The 18,111-nt window shown below is 43.2% G+C and overlaps 1 protein-coding gene across 3 annotated transcripts in view; it reads right to left on the bottom strand.

The window, feature by feature from the left end:
• Positions 1–8,698, bottom strand: part of TBCE (tubulin folding cofactor E) — a 76,084-nt gene extending 67,386 nt beyond the window's left edge. For all 3 annotated transcript variants that reach the window (XR_009352695.1, XM_059170403.1, XM_059170402.1), the window contains exon 1: positions 8,552–8,698. The gene's annotated coding sequence lies outside the window, so the exon portion shown is untranslated. The remainder of the gene's footprint in view (positions 1–8,551) is intronic.
• Between the last annotated feature and the right edge of the window lie 9,413 nt (positions 8,699–18,111).

Raw genomic sequence — 18,111 nt, forward strand, 5'->3', positions numbered from 1 at the left:
ATCTTAAAAAAAAAAAAAAAAAAAAGACACTCAATGTTATCTGTATTTTAGTGCAACTTTAAAAATCAGAAATTTATGGGCACCTTGGTGGTCAGTTATTAAGTGTCTGCCTACAGCTCAAGTCATGATCCCAGGGTCCTGGGATGGAGCCCTGCATCTGAAAGCCTGCTTCCCCCTCTCCCACTCCCCCTCCTTATGTTCCCTCTCTCCCTGTGTCTCTCTGTGTCAAATAAATCAAAATCTTTTTTTAAAAATTAATTAATAAAAAACTTAAAATATTTTAAGTTTTGTAGAGTTTTGATTTGCTTCAGCTTTAATTGGGACACCGGGTCATGAAATCCAACCCCTCATCTGGTTCTGCACTCAGCGTGGAGTCTACTTGAGATTTTCTCTGCCTCTCCCTCTCCCCCTCCGCCTCCACCAACCCCCATCCCCACCCCTCTTTCTCACATGCACACACTCTCTCTGAAATATATAAATAAAATCTTAAAAAAATAAAAAGATGGGAGGGAATATATGTAGGTGATCAAGTCATGACCACCAGAAATTCAGACTGAAGGGAGATCAAGGTTAATATCTGGTATTAAAGGATTCAAGAAAACATAGATGGCTCCCAAAGACTGGGAACAGCACAATAAGGGACAGTCCAAGTGAATGTTTCTCAGAAACCCAAAGACTGCATCTGGGAGGCCTGGTCAAAGAAACAGTACAAGTCATGCAACTGGGGATCAGGGCCAACTAACAAGAACAGAGTGAGACCTCACTCTCACCTGGTGGTTGGAGTACTGGGCTGACTACCTGGGCAGCACCTAAGTGAAGTATTTTTTACCCTAAGTCCATAGGTTTTCAAGGTATCCCCTAAAGATATTCACTAACTTCTCACTGAAACTGTGCATATAGGCCAAAAAATCAGTTGGATTAGAGCACCTGTGATCAGAGATATTTCATATCACATTATGGATATTTCAGATATCTCAAGATATTCTTTATAAGCATCGCTATTTCAAAATTACAGTATTAGACCTGCCACTAGATTTTTGTCATTTAATGTTAATGAACACATGATTACAATTTTTATGTCTCTTGACATAAAAAAACTTCATTTCACATAACTGGATTTCATCTGAAATCCTTATATATTTCCTATTTTCCCCCCAAGTTTTTATTTAAATTCCAGTTAGTTAACATATATTGTAACACTAGTTTCAGGTGCAGAATTTAGTGATTCAGCATTCCATCCAAACATCCAGTGCTCATCACAAGTGCCCTATAATTAAGAGTCTGTTTCTTGATTCTCCTTTTTTATCCCTCCCCCATGTTTGTTGGGTGTCTTAAAATACACGAGTGAAATCATACGGTATTTGTCCTTCTCTGACTTGTTTCACTTAGGGTTATACTCTCTGGCTCCACCCACATGGTTGCAAATGGCAAGGTTTCATTCTTTTTTAAGGCTGCATAATATTCCATTGTATGCATGTGCCCCATTTTATCCATTCATCAGTTGATGGACATTTAGGCTCTTTGCATAATTTGGCTCTTGTTGATAATGCTGCTATAAACATTGGGGTGCATGTACCCCCTTTTAATCTGTATTTTTGTATCCTTTGGGTAAATACCTAGCAGTGCAATTGCTGGATCATAGGGTAGCTCTAGTTTTAACTTTTTGAGGAATCTCCACACTGTTTTCTACAGGAGCCGCACCAGTTTGCATTTCCACCAACAGTGCAAGGGGGTTCCCCTTTCTCCACATCCTCACCAACACCTGTTGTTTCCTTTGTTGTTCATTTTAGCCATTCTGACTAGTATAAAGTGATATCTCATTGTAGTTTTGATTTGTATTTCCCTGAAGGTGAGTGATTTTGAGCCTTATTTCATGTAAAAATGTCTATTCATATCTTCAGTCCATTTCTTTTTTTTTTTTTTTAAAGATTTTATTTTATTTATTTGACAGAGAGAGATCACAAGTAGGCAGAGAGGCAGAGAGAGAGAGAGGAGGAAGCAGGCTCCCCGCCGAGCAGAGAGCCCGATGCGGGACTCGATCCCAGGACCCCGAGATCATGACCTGAGCCGAAGGCAGCGGCTTAACCCACTGAGCCACCCAGGCGCCCTTCAGTCCATTTCTTAACTGGATTATTTGGGGTTTGGGTGCTGAGTTGTAGAAGTTCTATATGAAATGCTATGTGTTTTCTATATTTAAAAACACCTTAAGGCACCTGGGTTGCTCAGTCAGTTAAGTGTCTGCCTTTGCCTCTAGGTCATAATCCTAGAGGTCTGAGATCGAGTTCCGTGTCAGGCTCCCTGCTCCACAGAGAGCCTGCTTCTCTCTCTCTGCCCCTCCCTCCACTCGTTCTCTATCTCACTCTTTCTCAAATAAATAAATCTTGAAAAAAAACCTTTAGGGACGCCTGGGTGGCTCAGTCAGTTAAGCGTCTGCCTTCAGCTCAGGTCATGATCTCAGGGTCCTGGGACAGAGCCCCACTTCAGGCTCCCTGCTCAGCAGGGAGTATGCTTATCCCTCTCCTTCTGCCCCTCCCTCGCATGTGCTCTCTCTTGCACTGGCACTCTCTCAAATAAATAAATAAAATACAAACAAACAAAAAAAACCCAAACATTTTAAGGGTGACTGGCTGCTCAGTCAGTAGTGTGTGTGACTCTTGATCTTGGGTTCTGACTTCAAGCCCTACGTTGGGTATGGAGATAACTAAAATCTTAAAAACAAATTCTAAGGTGCTCACAAGATTTATCAGACTGCTAAAGGGGTCTTTATCCTTGATAAAGAAGCAAATTAAATTTGAGGGCATGAGAGGAGTTTGGTGGTAAGTCTTCAACATATAGCACATGCTTTCCTTTTCTTTATCTTAACTGCACAATATCCATTCAAAATGCTAATAATTTCTTTAATTCTTCTAAGAATTCTTCTAAAAATGACTATTACTGTTTAAGAGTGGAAGAATCTTGGGTGCCCGGGTGGCTCAGCTGGTAAAGCAACTGCCTTCGGCTCAAGTCATGATCCTGGAGTCGTGGGATTGAGTCCCACACAGGGCTCTCTAATTGGCAGGGAGTCTGCTTCTCCCGCTGACCTCTCTCCTCTCATTCCCTCTCTCTCTCTCCCTCTCAAACAAATAAAGTCATTAAATAAAAAAAAAAGGTAAAAGAATCTTAACCTGGGAAAGCACCTAGCAGAGACCTAGAGTTCTATCTATACTATGGAAACGGTTCTCACCTATTTTTTGCCTTTTCAGCCAACTTCCCCTGTGGGAAGTGTACTCTCTTGGCTTGGTGGCCTGTCACTCATCCACTGGAGGAGTGGACACATGGCCCACGACGGCCAATATGATGACTCCACACCTCCATTTCTGGCATATAGCAACTGGTCCATATGTAAAGATCCTAACCCAAAGAGAGTCAGTCTTTTAGAAAATAACATGGGCTCTTGAAGACAGGATCCATCTCTCTCTTTCCCTAGACCTTAAAACAAAAGGACCACTTAAACCTGGAATAGCTGAGAGGCACCTCTGCCACTATTTGGAAAAATTTGTCTGAAAGTAAGGCCAGAAAGGGAAGTGGAGGTGATCCAACTATGCCTGAAGCCTTTCATTAGCCCAGTTAAATGAAACAGTAGTCTTTCTTTTGTTTACATTAGTTTGAACACAGTTTCTTTCTCCTAGGACTGAAAGAATACTGCAAAACACCTAAGAATTAAGATATTTGTTCCTATTTAACATAATTTGGACATTATACGCAGCCAGGCTACTGGAGAGAAATTCGACTTTGTCCACTACAGAACAGAATGGGACACGGGATAATCTAATCTTTCTGTGTCTCAGTTTCCTCATCTGTAATATGTAGATAGTATTAGGACCTACTCCATAGATGTTGTGAGAATTAAATGAGTTTTTATGTGTAGAAGTGCTCAAAATATACAGTCAATGTAGTCATTAAGATCTCTTAATGATTAAGATCATTAACATCATAAATTAGAGATTCTATATTTAGGTAAGGGGAAATATTCCATAAATCAAAGAACTATATCACATTCAGAATAACAGTAGCTGATATGGGGAAGTTTAATTTCAATAAGCTGGGGCACCTGGGTGGCTCAGCTGGTTAAGCATCTGCCTTTGGCACAGGTCATAAGCCCAGGGTCCTGGGATTGAGTCCTGCATCAGGCTCATGCTCATCTCTCTCTCTCCCCCCCTTCCTCGTGCTCATGCTCTCTCTCTCTCTGAAACAAATAAAATCTTTTAAAAAAAATTACCACCCAGGGGCGCCTGGGTGGCTCAGTTGGTTAAGCGGCTGCCTTTGGCTCAGGTCATGATCCCAGAGTCCTGGGATCGAGTCCCACATCGGGCTCCCTGCTCAGCAGAAAGCCTGCTTCTCCCTCTCCCTCCCCCTCCACCTGCTGCTCTGCCTACGTGTGCTATCTCTCTGTCAAATAAATAAAATCTTTAAAAAAAAAATTACCACCCCAAAATGTTACAATTCCCAAGTATTTAGCCCAATTTTTTTTTTAAAGTAAGCTCTACCCCCTATGCAGGGCTCAAACTCACAACTCTAAGACCAAGAGTCACATGCTCTACCAACTGAGCCAGCGAGGTGCTTGCATTTAGCAGAATTTTAAACAAACCCATCTGCTGTTCTTAAAAAAAAAAAAAGTTTTTAGTTGTAAAATACACATAAAATTGATCATATTCACCATTTTTTTTGAAGATTTTATTCATTTGACAGCACAAGTAGGCAGAGAGGCAGGCAGAGAGAGAGAGGAAGGGAAGTAGGCTCCCTGCTGAGCAGAGAGCCCAATGTGGGGCTCAATCCCAGGACCTCGAGATCATGACCTGAGCCAAAGGCAGAGGCCCTAATCCACTTTGCCATCGAGGCTCCCCCATCTTCACCATTTTTTTTTTTAAGATTTTATTTATTTATTTGCCAGAGAAAGAGAGAGAGAGAGAGCAAGCACAGGCAGGCCAAGTGGCAGCAGAGGCAGAGGGAGAAGCAGGCTCCCCGCTGAGCAAGGGGCCCGATGTGGGACTCGATCCCAGGACGCTGGGATCATGAACTGAGCCAAAGGCAGCCGCTCAACCAACTGAGCCACCCAGGCATCCCCATCTTCACCATTTTTAAGAATACAGTTCAGTGGCATTAGATATAGTCACATTGTTGGGCAAGCAATTATCAAAACTTTTTCATCCAGCCAAACTGAAGCTCTATACCCATTAAACAACTCCCATAGCCCTTCCTCCCCAGCCCCTACCTTGTGTTTTTATGAACCTGACTACTCGAGGTATCTCATGTCAGTGGAATCAAACACTATTTGTCTCTGTGACTGGCTTACTTCACTTACCATGTCTTGCTGTCCTTTTATGCTAAATGTCAAAGCCTGTCTCCCAAGTTTTACTACAACCTGACAGTAAATTCTTAGCCTTCGCATACTGAATTATCTCACGAAATTTTTTTTTAAAAGATTTTATTTATTCGACAGACAGAGATCACAAGGAGGCAGAGAGGCAGGCAGAGAGAGCAGGGGAAGCAGGCTCCCTGCTGAGCAGAGAGCCCGATTTGGGGCTCGATCCCAGAACCCTGGGACCATGACCTGAGCTGAAGGCAGAGGCTTTAACCCACTGAGCCACCCAGGCGCCCCTCACGAAATTTTTTTTTTAAGATTTTATTTATTTATTTGACAGAGAGAGAGATGACAAGCAGGCAGAGAGGAAGGCAGAGAGAGAGGGGGAAGCAGGCTCCCCACTGAGCAGAGAGCCTGATGCGGGGCTCGATCCCAGGACCCTGAGATCATGACCTGAGCTGAAGGCAGTGGCTTAATCCACTAAGCCAACCAGGTGACCATATCTCACGAAATTTTAAGTAGGTCCCCCAAAAAGCTTTAAGCATTTCCTAAGAGACTAAAGGCACTCCTCTCTAAAACACCAATGTGCAAAATCTACATCAAACCCACAATTTTTGGGGCGCCTGGGTGGCTCAGTGGGTTAAGCTTCTGCCTTAGGCTCAGGTTATGATCTTAAAGTCCTGGAATCAAGCCCCGCATTGAGCTCTCTGCTCAGCAGGGAGCCTGCTTCTCCCTCCCCCTCTGCCTGCCTCTCTGCCTACTTGTGATCTGTCAAATAAATAAAATCTTAAAAAAAAACACCACAATTTTTATAACAAAACTGTATGAATAAGAATAAAATTAATCACTAACTTTGTGCCCCTTCTTTATACACTTTTAAATACCAGCAAATCTCCCCAAACCACTCTTCCACAAATTCATCCCAGCACTCCTAATAATTGGCAAACTATAATGTTTCTCCTTTCAGGCAGACCCTAATTACTCTCTGGGTCATTTTTTTTTTTTTTAATTTAAATTCAAGTTAGTTAACATACAGTGTATATTTAGTTTCATTCTCTGGTCATATTCATTTCACTCTTATTGTCTGCCATATTGTTTTCTAGTGGACTCTTGTATTTTCCAGCAAAATGCTAAAGTAGGGAAAGTATCATACACTTTTAAAAAAATAAAGTCTGACGTGTAAGTATACAACAAATATTCTATTAAGTGTATGATAAACTGACTTTAATAAATCAATCAGAAGAGGCACCTGGATGGCTCACTGGGTTAAGCACCTACCTTGGACTCAGGTCATGATTTCAGAGTCCCAGAAAGAGAGAGCCCCTGCTCAGTGGGTGCTTTTCCATCTCCCTCTGACCTCCCCCTTACAAGCCCCCTACCCCTGCTCATGTTCTCTCTCAAGTAAATATCTTAAAAAAAAAAAAAAAAAAAGTCAAAAAGAAAAAATCAAAACCACCAGAAAATAGTAACAACTCTAGTTTTATTGTTGAACATGTACATCTTACAAAAATAAGTATAGAGATGATCCAAGAAGTTGTTTAAAATCAGACAAAGGTAAAACAAAGGTAAAAACAATACTGTGCGGCGAGGTTAAGATTTACTTAAGATTGAATTAGATTCAATTAAGTATGCATTGCTAAATTAAAAATTAAAAGGTTAGCCCTGTAAGTATAGAGTACCAGAGTAATATTATCTTCCAAGGAAACACAGAAGAAAAAAATGAAAAGAGAAAATACACAATGTCAAACCTCAATCCAAAAAAAAAAAAGGGCAAGAAAAGAAAGCACAGAAGTACCAAGTGTAAGATGGTACTTCCTTCCACAGTTACATTATAGAAAATCCACGGGGAGCAGACACTGCGTTAGACACCAGGAATACAGCGGTAAACAGAACGTACAAAGATGTCCTCGCGCAGTTTCCAACCCAGCGGGCAAGCCCCGCGGGTCCGACGAATGAAGAACGCACCCGGCGTGTTAAACCACCGCGAGCACAACGGGGAGGTCCGGGAAAGCCGCGTCGGGGAGACCGGCTGCGATGGCGGTATTCCCATAAATGAGGGAGTTAGGGGACTAAACCGGGTGCACAGATGCGGGGGAGAGCAGTTCAGGCAAAGGAGCCCCAACTGCAAACACCCCGAGGCCGGGCTGTGCCTGAAGAGGCCGGAGGGCGGGGCAAAGAGCAGCGGTAGCTTCAGCTCTTACCCTGGGTGTAACGGGAGTCCTCGCCGGACTTCGGAAAGCAGGGCAACAGTCTGATATTTTAGGAGGGTCGCCTTAGATGCTGGGATGAAAAGAGGCTGGAAGAACAGCGGTCGGGTTAGGGGGCCGGCAGCAGCCCGGGTGACAGGGCTGCAAACCCGCGCAGAGAAGTGAGAGGCCCGGGATCTGACAATCTCGTGATTCGCCGCGGGATTACACGCGCGGCGCGAGGGTGACGGGCGACTCCGGAGGTCCGCGCCTGAACCACACCTCAGTTACGACAATGAGTTACAAACACCGGACGGTCAAAAGGCAGAGTCTGTCGACCTGGGTTTTTAACGTCCCCAGCGACGTGCTGTGTGTGACAGCAGAGACAAAGGTGAGAAGTGAAGGGATGGGGACGCTGGGACGAATCTCAGACGGCAGCGCCCGCTGGGCCGCTGTCACACACGAAGTCGCCCTCCCGGTCCTTCGTCCCCGCTTCCCCGCTGTCTCCGTCCTGCAGCCCGGGGCCAGAGAGCCCCGACCTCTCCACCAGACGCGGCCCCCGCAGACAGGGACATCACGCCCTCCCGCGGACACCCACCACCCAGGCCCATCCCCAGCGGCCGGCAATGGAACTTCTCCAAAACGCTCCAAGTTCGGCGCCTCCTTCACGTTACCTCCCCGTCACAGACGCTAAATGACGGGAAGTTCGGGGCCATTTCTCTCACCAGAGCCATCTCCCATCCTCCCAAGTCACGCGCCACCACACAGTGCTGGGCGGCGCGGCCCACCCGCCCCGTCGCCCGCGGCCGACGCCGGGCCCCCACCCGCCCCGACTCCTTTCCGGCCCGCACGTCCGGGTCTCGGTCTGACAGGGGTGGCAGAGAGCAGGCACCACCCGACTCCGACAACCCGAGAAGTTTCTAGGAGAGGACAGAAGAACTGAAGCACCACCGGGTGACGCACCGGCCACAGGCCAGCCACCCGCGTTTGGCTCCCACAGCCCCTCAGTCCCTCCGAAGCTCACCTGCCCCGCGGCTACCGCGGTGGTCCGAACCTCGACCCTCGCACGCGCCGGTCCGCAGCGAAGCTTCCGGCTTTGGCCGGAAGTGCTTCTTTAGGAAGATAGGAAGTCCCGCCTCCGCGAGACGAGCGACGGCCGCTGGCGCTCAGGCGTGAACGTAATAGACTAGGGTCTCGGGAGCCAAATGGACGTTCAGTGCATCCACCCAAACCCGCACAGCCTGTGGGCCCCCGTGTTGCACTGGTGCTTCCCGCAAACCCAGTCAAAACAGGCCAATGACCGTGCACGTTCTAGTTTGCCTGTTACTCAGTACCGCGTTTACGCAGTTTAGCACGTAGGACACGTGTAGTCCCAGAGGAAAAGATAGTGTTGCTGCCTCAAAAACGACAAATAATAATAATATTATTATTATTATTAAATTATTATTATTAACATGAGGCAGAATGAAAGTAAATACAGTAACAGCAAATTCCTTAGGCATGCTGCTTTCTGAGCCTCAGCATTCTATGTAACTAGCTCAAAGGCTCAAACGGCTTGTTGTGAGGATCGGATGACACGACACAAATAGTCGGTTAGCAGTGGGGTCTGGTACGTGATCAAAACACACGACACCTGCGATGTCGTTATCACTAGCTGAACCCACTCAAGGGAAACTCAGGGAGGTAGCATTCATGCTATGAAAGTTGAGAAGAATTTCAGTACATGAGATAGATACTAATTGTGAATCTATAAAAACTGGGTTTTTTGATTAATGAAAGGACCTAAGATGAAAAACCTTTCTGCCTAGAACAAACTTGCAGAAGCTTTGTTGTTTTAAATCCTACCAATAAGAATGGAACACCCCTGCCTGCCTGGCTGAGCTGAGCCACATGCATCATTTTGACATTTTTCCAATCCAGGTATAGAGCTTCACATAAGGGGTTTTCAGATAGAACATTCCATATTTATTTTAGCTTTGCAGTTGTCAAGGATTCTATACCTTAGAGTTCGCTTCATAGCTTAGACAAGAGCCTGCTTAATTCCAACCAATCCTATGCGATCTCTGTCTCTTCCGATCCCTTTTCTTTAGTTAGACTCCCCCAGTTACTCTGGTGCGTCTGGTCTTACTTGTTTCAGCAAGTCAATAAACCCAACTTTAACAGACTCGTCTTTGATGGACTTTGATGGACTTTACCACTGTTTATTTTGACCAAGCTTCTTGCACTCATGAAGGTTGGAGGACACTTGGTTTTTTGAAGTAATTATTAATATCTTTATTTAGTAATTGATTTATTAGCAAACTCCTTCAAAGTCACACGGGCTAAAGCAGACAGAAGAAACATGAATTCGCACTATCTCTGTAGTTCCTAAACTGTGCCCCAAGGAGCACTGGACAAATAATGAACTCCAAAGTCTAACACCATGTATTTTAAGTATACATCATGCATGCATGAAATGCAACTTTTGGAGACAAAAGTTGCACTTTTTAAAAAAATTTCTTTTCAGTGTACCAGAATTCATTGTTTATGCAATATGTGCCCTCCATAATACCCACCACCAGGCTCACCCAACTTCCCCGCCCCCCCGCCCCTTCAAAACTCTGTTTCTCAGAGTCCACAGTGTCTCATGGTTCGTCTCCCCCTTAGATTTCCCCCAATTCACTTCTCCTCTCCATCTCCCCATGTCCTCTGCCTTATTCCTTATGCTCCACAAATAAGTGAAACCATATGATAATTGACTCTCTCTGCTTGATTTATTTCACTTAGCATAATCTCTTCCAGTCCCATCCATGTTGATACAAAAGTTGGGTATTCATCCTTTCTATGGGAGGCATAATACTCCATAGTATACATGAACCACATCTTCCTTATCCATTCATCCATTGAAGGGCATCTTGGTTCTTTCCACAGTTTGGCGACCGTGGCCATTGCTGCTATGAACATTGGAGTGCAGACGGCCCTTCTTTTCACTACATCTGCATCTTTGGGGGTAAATACCCAGTAGTGCAATTGCAGGGTCATAGGGAAGCTCTATTTTTAATTTCTTAAGGAATCTCCACACTGTTTTCCAAAGTGGCTGTATCAACCTGCATTCCTACCAACAGTGTAAGATAAAAGGATTCCCCTTTCTCTACATCCTCTCCAACACACATTGTTTACTCTCTTGTTAGTTTTGGCCATTCTAACTGGTGTAAGGTGTTCTGTTAATGTGGTTTTGATGTGAATCTGTTGGAAGATACTTTTAACCCTAACTTAGACAAAAACTGAAGCAGGTAAGTTATTTACTGACCTTCATAGATGTCCTAAAAAGAGCTGTGGACTTTTTAACCTGAAAGTTTTTAAATTTCCTTTTGGCAGAGAAAAACCCACCATTCTTGAAAATTGTTTGGCATCTACCAAATTCACACCACCCCACAACAGACACAGAAAACATGAATCTGCTTTTTCTTTGTAAAATATTTTCTTCTCTACACTTAATTTTTTAAAGATTTTATTTATTTATTTGACACAAAGCGAGAGACAGCCAGAGAGGGAACACAAGCAGGGGGAATGGGAGAAGCAGGCTCCCCATTGAGCAGGGAGCCAGATGTGGGGCTTGATCTCACAACCCTGGGATCATAACCTGAGCTGAAGGCAGACGCTTCAACAACTGAGCCACCCAGACATGCCTTCTCTCCACTAAATTGTGACAGTATTTGCCCAGTTTTATCTAGAGGGAAATCATGATCTCTCTGCCTTCAGTCCTATTCTTGTCACATTGACCTGGTACACTGCTGCCTCAACTATGTTCTCTACTTGAAGTACTCACTCTGCTCAATCTTCCCCGTAAAGAGGTGTGTACACCCTGTCTCTCATTCCTCACCTCCTTCTCACTTTAATCCCTTTAAGCCTGGCCTTCTGGCTTCATCAGTGACTTCAAATCACCAAGGTGATTCCTCAGTCCCCATAACCCTTGGTTTCTCTACAGCATAGGTTTATAGGATTCTTTTTTTTTTTAATTTTTTATTAACATATAATGTATAATTAGCCCCAGGGGTACAGGTCTGTGAATTGCCAGGTTTACACACTTCACAGCACTCACCATAGCACATACCCTCCCCAATGTCCATAGCCCAACCACCTTCTCCCTACTCCCCTTCCCCTGGCAACCCTCAGTTTGTTTTGTGAGAATAAGAGTCTCTTATGGTTTGTCTCCCTCCCGACTCCATCTTGTTTCTTTTATTCTTTTCCTACCCCACAAACCCCCCACATTGCCTCTCAACTTCCTCATATCAGGGAGATAATATGATAATTGTCTTTCTCTGACTGACTTACTTCACTAAGCATAATACCCTCTAGTTCCATCCACATCATTACAAATGGCAAGATTTCATTTCTTTTGATGGCTGCATAATATATATATATATATATATGTATTATATATATATATTAATATATACCTAGATACCCATTAACAGATGAATGGATAAAGAAGATGTGGCATATATGGCATATATATATACAGATGAATGGATAAAGAAGATGTGGCATATATGGCATATATATATATATATATATATATATATATATATATATATATATGCCACATCTTCTTTATCCATTCATCTGTTAATGGGTATCTAGGTTCTTTCTATAGCTTGGTAATTTTGGATATTGCTACTATAAACATTTGGGTTCATGTGCCCCTTCGGATCACTACATCTGTATCCTTAGGGTAAATACCCAGTAGTGCAATTGCTGGGTCATAGGGTAGCTCTATTTTCAACTTTTTGAGGAACCTCCATGCTGTTTTCCAGAGTGGTTGCACCAGCTTGCATTCCCACCAACAGTTTAGGGGAGGGTTCTTCTCTCTCCACATCCTTGCCAGCATCTGTCATTTCCTGACTTGTTAATTTTAGCCATTCTGACTTGTGTGCGGTGGTATCTCATTGTGGTCTTGATTTGTATTTCTCTGATGCCAAGTGATGTGGAGCACTTTTTCATGTGTCTGTTGGCCATCTGGATGTCTTCTTTGCAGAAATGTCTGTTCATGTCCTCTGCCCATTTCTTGATTGGATTCTTTGTTCTTTGGGTGTTGAGTTTGATAAGTTCTTTATAGATTTTGGATACTAGCCCTTTATCTGATATGTCGTTTGCAAATATCTTCTCCCATTCTGTCAGTTGTCTTTTGGTTTTGATGACTTTCCTTTGCTGTGCAGAAGCTTTTGATCTTCATGAAATCCCAATAGTTCATTTTTGCCCTTGCTTCCCTTACCTTTGGCGATGTTCCTAGGAAGAAGTTGCTGTGGTTGAGGTAGAAAGAGGTTGCTGCCTCTGTTCTCCTCAAGAATTTTGATGGATTCCTTTCTCACATTGAGGTCCTTCATCCATTTTGAGTCTATTTTGTGTGTGGTGTAAGGAAATGGTCCACTTTCATTTTTCTGCATGTGGCTGTCCAACTTCCCCAACACCACTTGTTAAAGATTTGTATTTATTTGACAGAGAGAGATCACAGTAGGCAGAGAGGCAGGCAGAGAGAGAGGGAGAAGCAGGCTCCCCGCTGAGCAGAGAGCCCGATGCGGGGCTCGATCCCAGGATCCCAAGATCATGACCCGAGCTGAAGGCAGAGGCCCAACCCACTGAGTGACCCAGGCACCCCTCCCAACACCATTTGTTGAAGAGACTGTCCTTTTTCCATTGGACCTCTTTCTTGCTTTGTCGCAGATTAGTTGACCATAGAGTTGGGGGTCTATTTCTGGGCTCTCTATTCTGTTCCATTGATATGTGTCTGTTTTTGTGCCAGTACCACACTGTCTTGATGATGACAGCTTTGTAATAGAGCTTGAAGTCTGGAATTGTGATGCCACCAACTTTGGCTTTCTTTTTCAATATTCCTCTGGCTATTCGAGGTCTTTTCTGGTTCCATATAAACTTTAGGATTGTTTGTTCCATATCTTTAAAAAAAATGATGGTATTTTGATAGGGATTGCATTAAATGTGTAGATTGCTTTAGGTAGCATAGACATTTTCACAATATTTGTTCTTCCAATGATAGGATTAATTCTTACCTTTTGTTGTAAAAATCATACTTAAGGGGTGTCTGGGTGGCTCAGTCAGTTAAGCATTCAACTCTTGACTTTGGCTAGGGTCATTGTCTCCTGTTCTAATGACAGGGATCGAGCTCCATGTCAGGCTTTGTGCTCAGCACGGAGTCTACTTGTCCCTCTCCTTCTGCTCCTTCCCCCTGCTTGCTCTCTTTCTCTCTCTCAAATAAATAGGTAAATACAATCTTTAAAAATAAATTAAGTAAATAAATAAAAATAAAAGTTGTATTTAAAACATTATAGAGAAAAGCTCAAACTTAAAATACTGAATATTTGCAATGGAATCTCTTTTGAGTTTTGTCATTGGTGCACTGAGTAAATATCTAGTGAGTGTCAGCTCTGCACCAAACACTGTTTTCAGGCATTGGAGGTCTAGCAGTGAAAAAGAGATGCAATGTTCCAGGCCTGGGACATGTATATTCTAATGGCATGAGACAGATGATACATAAATAAAATAAATAATTTCAGATTGTGCTAAGTGCAATAAAGGAAACAGAGGGTGCTGTCATAAGATGTAACCAACTTAGAGTAGGAAGGTAAGGGGAAGATAACTTTCAAGATGGTTATTTGAACTGATAGGTGGAAGATAAGAGGATCTAACAATGTTTAAAAAACAAAAATAAAAACACAACAACAGGGACGCCTGGGTGGCTCAGTTGGTTGGACGACTGCCTTCGGCTCAGGTCAGATCCCAGAGTCCTGGGATTGAGTCCCGCATCGGGCTCCCAGCTCCATGGGGAGTCTGCTTCTCCCTTTGATTTCTCCTCGCTCATACTCTCTCTCACTACCTCTCTCTCAATAAATAAATAAAAATTAAAAAAAAAAAACACACACACAACAACAAACTGGCTTAGCCAGTTGAGTGTCAGACTTTTGGATTTGGCTCAGGTCATGATCTCACAGGTTGTGGGATTGAGCCCCATGGGATCAATCCTGCCCCCACCCCCACCCCAGGGATTGAGTCCGCTGTCTCCCTGAGCTGGGGGATTCTACTTGAAGATTCTCCCCCCACCCCCTCCCACACCTGAGTGCATGCGCTCAGGTTCTCTCTCTCTCTCATAAGTAAATAAATAAATCTTAAAAGAAAAACTGGAAGAAGAGCATTACAGGCCTAAGAAAGAGCATATATGAAGATCCTGCAGTGGGAAATACTGACCTTACAGTTATTAAATATCTTTCTAGGGGCACCTGGGTGGCTCAGTGGGTTAAACGGCTGCCTTCAGCTCAAATCATGGTCTTGGGGGCCTGGGATGGGATTGAGCCCAGCATCAGGCTCCTTGCTCAGTGGGGAGCCTGGTTCTCCTCCCTCTGCCTGCTGCTCTCCCTGTTTCCACTCTTTCTCTGTCAAATAAGATCCTTAATTTTTTTTTTAAAGGGGTACCTGTGTGGCTCAGTCATTTAAGCATCTACCTTCAGCTCAGGTCATGATCCCAGGTCCTTGGATGGAGCCCCGGATCTGGCTCTCTGCTCAGCAGGAAGCCTGCTTCTTCCTCTCCCACTCCCCCTGTTTGTGTTCCCTCTCTCGCTATATCTCTCTGTGTCAAATAAAATCTTTTAAAAAATTGTTTTGGTGAAGATCTTTCTAGTGCTACAAGTTAATAAGGATGGGAATCAGGGGAGAGGTTAACTAAGAGGGAAGATGATGAGTAGAGAGGTCAGTTATTAGCTATTACAGTCATTTCATCTAGAGCACACACACACAAAAGTGGTGGCTTAGGGGTGTCTGGCTGGCTTGGTGGGTAGAGTATGTGACTCTGAAGTTCAAGGTCATGCATTCAAGGTCCAAGATGGGCATGGAGCCTACTTAAAAAAAAATTTTTTTTTTAAAGAAAATGGTGGCATAAACCAGACAGGTAGGAGCAAAATTTGAAGAAGGGGGTCTTATTTTTGTTATGTTTTTAAGATTTACTCATTTGAGAGAGAGACAGAGTACAAGCAGGGGGAGAGGCAGGAAGAGGGAAACAGAGAAGCAGACTCCCCGCTGAGTTGGGAGACTGACACAGGGCTTGATCCCAGGACCTGGAGATGATGACCGGCACTGAAGTCGGACACAACCATCTGAGCCACTCAGGGGCCCTGTAGACTGGGGTTTTAGCTGCTGAGAAGTCAAGGAAGATGAAAAGAGAGTAATACTAACTAGATTTTGCAAAATAAATGTCAGTATCCTTGACAAGGGCTGTTTTGGTAGTTCTGAACTCAGAAGGCAGATTGGCATGAGTTGAAGTAGAAAGAAAGTTGAGGGAACAAAGCTAAATGACTCTTCACAGAATAGATCTAACTGCCATATCGATGAACATTTTTCAGTCAGTATCCTATTGGATGTCTCTGCTGCATTACACTGTAATGGTTCACTCCTGGAAACCAGATATCCCAATGCCAATGGTTTTCTCTTCCTCTTCTCCTCCTCCTCCTTCTCCATCATCATCATCATCATCATCATCACCACCACCATCATCTCCTTCTTCTTCTTCCTCTTCTTCTTCTTCTTCCTCTTCTTTTTTCGACAGGGGGTTATGAATCACTTTGGAAATCTAAAGAAAGTTATCCGTATACATACAAATTTTGCTTATAATTTCATACATCTACATACATTCATCCGTATACATACAAATTTTGCTTATAATTTTGGCCTATTAATAGGCCAAAAAGTAGACCACAGATCCCAGATTAAGAACACCCATTTTTTTTTTTTTCAATTAGCTGGTCTCTTCTTCCTTTATGAGTACCTTACTCCTTTGATTGCTCCCTCCCTGGTTATCTGTCTTTGCCTTTTGTTGTTATTGTGCTGCATACTTTCTCAGTGTCTACATTTACTTTCTTGGTTTTTGTTATTGGGACCATGACAACTATTTTAGTACAGAAGCCATTTGGAGTTGTGGGGTGACTAGAAAGAACTTCAAGTTCAGGTAAGCCCACTTAATTTCAGGAGATTATTGATTTCATTGGTATCTAATTAGACATTATGAAGTTGAGGGTATGAATAATTGTTCACAAGCACATTCTGAGAAAGATTTGTATAAGAAAACAAAATCAGGGATGCCTGGCTGGCTCAGTCAGTGGATTGTGTAACTTTTGATCTCGGGGTCATGAGTTTGAGCCCCATGTTGGATGTAGATAGAGATTACTTAAAGATGAAATATTTTAAAAAATAAAATAGAAAAAATCAAAAGTGAATTCACTCATTGTAACATTTTACAATCTTCTTCAAGGTTGGGCCTCCTCCTAGCCCCATTGCAAGGAAGAGTCAGTATTCCAGGGAGATGTTCCCCAGCAGCTGGTGGTTATCATGCCAAGTTCCTGGCAGGCTTCTTCTTATGAACTTTTGGCCCTTCTGACATGGGAACTTTTCCCTTTATCATACTGGTTGTGAAGATTATCTGTATCAACTTAGGCTAGGTCACAGCACCCAGATATTTAGTCAAATGCTGGTCAAAATGTTGCTGTGAAGGAATATTTTAGATGAGATTAACAGTCACATCAGTAGACTCGGTAAAGCAGATGGCTCTCCTTAGTATTGGTGGGCCTCATCCAGTTGGTTGAGGGTCTTAAGAGAAAAAGACTGACCTCTTCTGCCTCCTGTGACGCATAGGACCATGAAGCATAGAGAAAAATATCAGATTTCTTTCCACAAGGAAAAAGCAAGGAGTGATTGCTGGGTAGACAAAAAATATGTCATAGAGTCAACTCAATACCTCCTCAAATCTCTCCAATGATATTTTTTATTATGGTTTGTCTTATTATAAGGGTTTCTCTATTCTCTTAATTATTTCTGTTTCCTTTAAATGTTTAAATTTAAATTAAATGTTGTTGCCTTCTTTTCTTTCCTTTCATTTCCTTTCCTTTCCTTTTTCTTCCTTCCTTCCTTCCTTCCTTCCTTCCTTCCTTTCTTTCCTTCCTTCCTTCCTTCCTTCCTACCCTGGTCTTTCTCTGTTATACGGCAGGTGCTCTATAAATGTGGGAGTTTCTGAGAAGGCTGCTTGATGGTAAGTCTCATTGTCATGTGAAAGGGAAGGGAACAGCCATCATGCTCCAGGAAGGCTCCCAAATGCCAAATAGAAGAGTGTGGCTGTTTGACACCAACACCTCTGCCAGTTGCCCAGATTCTCCCCAGAAACTGACTTCTAGCTCTCTAGAGAAGATGTCTCACCTTTTTTGCTTAGTGATATATAACTGGCAATGATGATTTAGCTTCTCCACTGGGGTACAAGAAAGAGGTAGTAGGAGGAGTGCATCCTTTTCTTTACAGACCATCAGTTAATGTTTTCATCCACATTTGTTTGTCCTTTCAAACTTCTGTGTTGGACAAGCACAACACTGTCTCAGTTTCTATTGGTGCTCTAACAGATCACCACAATTGAAGCGGCTTAAAACAACATAAATTAATTACATTTCAGTTCTGTAGAAGTCCAACACCTCTCCCTGGGCTAAAACCAAGGTGTCAGTGGGGCTGTGTTCCTATTGGAGGCTTCAGGCAATAATCTATTCCTTGCATTTTCTGGTT

The sequence above is a fragment of the Mustela lutreola genome, chromosome 4 (genome assembly GCF_030435805.1).
Source record: "Mustela lutreola isolate mMusLut2 chromosome 4, mMusLut2.pri, whole genome shotgun sequence".
Classification (NCBI taxonomy): domain Eukaryota; kingdom Metazoa; phylum Chordata; class Mammalia; order Carnivora; family Mustelidae; genus Mustela; species Mustela lutreola.